This window comes from Aulonocara sp. 'chitande type north' Nkhata Bay, linkage group LG5, assembly GCF_057382095.1.
Source record: "Aulonocara sp. 'chitande type north' Nkhata Bay isolate Kocher_YH1m ecotype deep benthic linkage group LG5, A_spYH_male_GT1.1, whole genome shotgun sequence".
Taxonomy (NCBI): Eukaryota; Metazoa; Chordata; class Actinopteri; order Cichliformes; family Cichlidae; genus Aulonocara; species Aulonocara sp. 'chitande type north' Nkhata Bay.
This window is the reverse complement of record NC_141348.1, coordinates 36,459,116-36,464,721: the sequence shown is the minus strand read 5'-3', so window position 1 is coordinate 36,464,721 and position 5,606 is coordinate 36,459,116.

Here is a 5,606-nt window from a genome sequence, read left to right as displayed (position 1 = left end):
CTGAAGTTTTTTGGCTCAATTTTTAGCTCTTTTTTGACTTAACCAGGCAGCAACCTCAGTGGCTGAAAAATGAGGCAGAGATACCAAAAACTGGAGTTCCTCTAGTGGCCACTTGAGGCTTGTTCATTTCCCATAAACCCCCCAACTTTACCCAAACCCTGCCCCTTGGTTACACAGGAAAGTTACTTGTTTGGTTATTTGATTTACTTGTTTGTTGGCCTGAGTCTCATCGTTTCTCTCTACAGTGAGATAAATGAAAAGGATATGAGCTGCTGCTAAGTGCCATGGCTAACCTCAAAATGGATGCAATTACATTTGTGATTACCTGCGACATGCCTGACTTCACTCATTTCTTCTAGCCATCTGTAAAGAGCGAGAGAACCACTTCATCATTTAGTGCCTTTCAGAGACATCGCTTATTTCACCTTTATCAGATATAGTTTCTCTCCAAGGCTGCAGTCACACACCCACAAACATTAAAATGTGATAATTATCAATCATCTTTGACCTTTAACATTTAAACTGTCAGCAAAAAGAACTTGAGAACAAATAATGCATTTTGAAATCCTGGTTTGTTCCTGTGAATGTTTTCTACAATTCTCAAGGTCACTCACAGTCAAATACAGACTAATGAGATACAGGAGAGGCCTTGGAAAATACAAGTATTTGAATATGTTTGATCATGCCCTGGCACATGGGCATTCATTGCCTATCAGGCAGCTAGGCAGCCTGACCTTCAAGGTGGAACAAAGCACAGGGGCCCTCAGTCCACGGGACTCTCGGTGCAACTTCGATATCTACCTCCCTTGTTATTATGAATATAAATCCCTCACACTCCTTGATGGATTAGATCAGCCAGTTCACAGACATGTTTGCGGGTAAATAAAACTATGACATTGCTTCTTATCCCGCTGTTATTGATTACAGCGAGAGGGAAGAAGGGAGGGTAGGAAAATCCTCAGAGGTTAGAAGATGTTCTGCACACAGGGTTAGCTGACCCCTGTTGTAAGCAAATTTACACTTTTCCTCAGATCAGAGTTGTGCATGCAAATTTGTTAGCAGCCTCTGTGTTTGATGATCTTCTTTGTTCCCTAATCCACTGTATTTATTCATATTTATATCCTTTATATGTCTTAATCTATTGTAAAACCTGCTCTCACAGTGAGACAGAAACAGATGGTTGGAAATTTAAGCTCAGCTCATATCTTTACAAAACATTATTGTGGCTTTAAAAAAAAACTATAATAAAACCCAAACTGTAGTTTTGAATCAGCAGCATGTGGCTTATGTAACCAAACCGCAAATCAATAACAGGCAGCAGATGGTTTATAACTTATCTCCAAAAGCTATAAACTCACATACGTGAGATGAATCACTAGGATTTAACTGATTATGAAAATGAGACACAAAGGAAATTGATACATGGATAGTGAGAGAAATGCGGAATTGGTGTTGACTTAAAGTCAACCCAACAGGAGTACTACAAGACAATCAGATCAGCTGTGGAGCTACCATTAGAGGCAAGGGTGGTGTCTCTGTAGGCCAACAGCGCCAAACTCTCTGTGATCTCACCGCATCAGTAGTCCTAAAAGGTTTCTAAAGGGTGCCTGGTGCTGTTTTAAAATGAATAAAAGCTTGGCTGTGAGCAGAATGGGATCATCAGCAAACCTAGAAAGTCAACAAGAACCATGTTGTGTTGATTTGGCTTTAAATAAGATATTTGACCCCTGGCTGCTCTGAGGCAAACTGCTCAGCAGCCAATACTAACACAGTGGTGCTTTCAGAGGAGAATGGACATCAAACAGGTGGATCTGGACAAGGAGATATACAGCTCTTCCCCGGAGAAATAAATGTCAGGGTGAGAGACAGCTGAGAGAGTGTATGAAGAGAGGTTTTAACGACACACAACAATCCAGATGCAGTATGACCGATTAGCTTGCAGGATCGAAGTAGGATGTTTTTGTATGGAGCTTCTTCCTAGACTTTTTCTTGTATTTGTTTCAGTGTTGATGGTATACTTGCACATAAACCACTACATTGGACACTCCATACCAAATTCATAAGTCAAAATGTATGTTGTCCACCTAAGTGGACATGTAAAAAAAAAACTCTTTGAAAAGTACATGTTTAAAAAAAATGAAGTTCAAAAATCTTTTTTTCATGCCTAAAGATGAATAAAAATACTTAAGAAAAAAATCCTGATTGAGGTTGTCATAATTCATGCATGAAAGGTTTAAAGAAAGCCCCCTTCAATTGTGAAGCTGTTACTGATGTTATTTTCGGGTGGACATTTAAAAGAATTGCCTCTGGTTCAAGGAGGAAAAAGCTTTGTCCTTTGCCTCAGGGAAGTATTGTTGTTGGGGGACAAATTCATTCATTCATTTTTTTAGTTAAGATGTGCTTGAGGTGAACAATTCTCCAAAAAACAGTTTTAATCCTTAAAGATTTAAGATTAATTACACTTTGTAACTTTGGAAAATATCATTGCTCCACTTCCAGGAATCTTACACTTATTTTGGGAGCAGGACTCCTGATACTCCAGGCTTTTCATGCTGTGTTACAGTATTTTCTTTATCTTATCTCTCTCTGCAGGTTGTAATTTTCATACCAGAAGCAGTTATAAAAAACCTGCACACACAAATTTGTGTGCAAATCATGCACATGAAGGTTTCCCTCACAAATCAGTGATTTTTTTTAAAAAAATTTCCATACCTGTATTTGTTTGTATTAAACAAGTAAATCTAGAAGTGACCATACGTACAAACAAATGCATTGTTTGTACGTATGTACGTAAACATTGACTAATATACGTTGTATTTTCTATTATATGGTAATATTAAATATTGCATGGTTCTATAACCATTATTTTTAATTTCTTTTGTTGTTTCTTCATAGCAACAGCTCAGTATCCAATCTCTGGCCAGCACAGCAGTCAAGTCAGTCCATTTCAATACCCCATAAAAATCCAATCCAGCAGCAGTGTGACTGATCAGCCGGCAGGTTGGGAGTGTACTTTTTTTATTTGGATCCTATTTCTAGAAAAAAAAAAACATAGTTCTTATACCTTATATTTCCTGACTGTACAAGCAGGTTTTATTGTAAACAAACTAAGATCTGCCATCTGCGTTTTAAAATGTTTTCTTTTAATATTTGCAACTGAGGCGGGCTTACTGAAAAGATTTCCTACTTTGACTGAAGTGGATGGAGGACTCTTGGCTATTTAATTTTATAGAGTTGCAGTTAATGTTGAGAACAGACTCAATAACATCAGTGCTGACTTCAGTGTTTTAAAGCGGTCTCAGTTTTACGTTTTTTATAAGGCAGAACCTCTTTTGTTGGATGGGTTCAAGGTGACTTTTTATTTCCTTTATATTTTTGGAGCTCATGTTTGTTCCACTTTGGCTTTACAGTTGCAGAGCTCTTACTGATTTTATTTTATGGTGGACATAATAGCCTCAGGCTCAAGCAGGAATAATCTGTGTCCGTGACTCAAGGCAAACATCACGAGTGGGGTACAAAGCTTATCCAGTTAGTGTTTTGTTTACCAGTTCTTGAGATGAACAATTCCCCAAATAAAATCATTACCTCCCTGATTCTATAATATAATTTTCTTACACGTATCTCAGAAACAGGAAAATTCAAATTTTTCTCCTCCAGGCGTTCCTCATCTCATGCTGTGTTACAATATTTGCGTTATCTTATCTTTCGCTGCAGGAAGTAATTTCAGACAAGAAACTTGTGGCTACGTGACACAGTTACATAAAGTCTTTAGAGTCAGGTGTTTGCATTCAGGCAGAACTTTTAGATGTATACTTTCATTTTGCAGTCTATAAGCACAGGAGTTGCTCTTTATTATGAGTATCTGACTGACATGAGCTGTGTGCTCTCTATCACATACCGTGCTGTGTGTACAATATACTGTGCCGATTGCCACAGTATGATTTTTTAGTAGTTATCATGCTAGAACTATAGGTTAATCAATTATTATGAAATACTTTAATAGGGAAAAACTGATCTGCAAAATTGTTTGTTTTGCAGATCTTTCTGAAGATTTTTCACTATCTTACATAATTGATTTAATTCTCTCACCTCCTTGATTGTGTTGCCTTGCATTGTGAGAAAAGAATCCAATAACAGCATGGTCAGTCTTTTATATTTAACATGCAAGTGTGCAACTGCGTGCTTTATTTTCTCAGTTCTCTCTCATTTCCAGTCAGCCTTGGAATTATTATGTTTATGGATTTGGGGAGTGCTATATGTAGTTTATTATAGCACATATAATGGGTGCAGGCTTCTATATAAGTTTCCTGCTACATTTAAAACCAAATTTTCTTTGATAATAAAGACAATCGATCAATGTACTTTGGCTGTAACTGAAAAAAACCCTAATTATTTCATGTCATTGCATTTGGTTTCAGGGGTCTGTCTTTCCAGAGAGGTGTACACTTGTAACACTTGGGGGATTAAATATAATTCTCCTTCTAATATACAAGTTTTGACTCACCACAACATAAAGAGGATTTAGAAGTTGCATTAAGCTGAGATGCTTTGCTGGCTCTGCATTTGTAAATGCTTTGTGCTTCTCTTAAGCTCTTTTAGAAGTTCTTTGAACATTGTCCATAGATTCTTTTAGGAGGCTAAACCGTACATAATATAATCCCTAGATTTTCAAGCAAGGTTTCTTTAGTTGTATTAACACTGCAATGTGCAAATCACTGAATTTAGAAATTTACTGTAATAATAAAAAACAAGAGTTGATTTTTTTTTTTTTTTTTTTACAAAACATTCATAGAAAGGGAGAAATTCAACAATATTTGCTTGGAGAAATGCTGGTGTTTTAAAGCAATTATGATACCTGTTGGTTGACTTAAACAATTAACATCTAAATATGAATTAATGACAGTTATACAGAATATATTCTCTTCCCTCCCGCTTGGTATTGGAGCTCAGCCCTCCTGTTGTTTCTGCTGTTGTTGAAAAAGACCATAATGGCAGTTGTGCAGTAGGTCGTCTTCCCTCCTGTTAGGAGTTGAGGAGCTGGTCCCTCCTGTTGTTATTGTTATTGCTCCTGCGGTGTGTTCATTAACTCAATGCCCCTGGTGATTATGCCAGCTCTGAGTCTTCTTTCCTTCCTCCCTGCTCTCCTCCACCACAGGCGCTGTCTTCCCTTTGGCACCCTGCCATCATCACTGTGACCCGGGGGGATGCTGTTCAAAACTGAGTTGTTGGTCGTGCAAAGTAAAGAAAAAACAATGAAGTTTGGGGGATGACATAAACAGTTAAGTAATATAAAAAAGGTTTAAAAGATTACTGTATTCTATATTCGGCACAGATGTCTGTGGTCCCAGAGGAATAACAATGCAAATTGTGAACAGGGTTTTAAGATTAAAGGATTTAATAACATATTCTTGATGCGGTTAATATTTTTTCATTATAAGACACCCATAATTCAAATTGTTAAGTCAAAATGTTGATTCTCATGCACGAGTGGGTGTGTGTACTCTACTTACTTAATCCGCTGAAGTAAACATTATGAATTAGAATGATGAAGATAGTTATAGTAACTAAGAATTTTAAACAGAAACACATTTATTAATATATTAAAT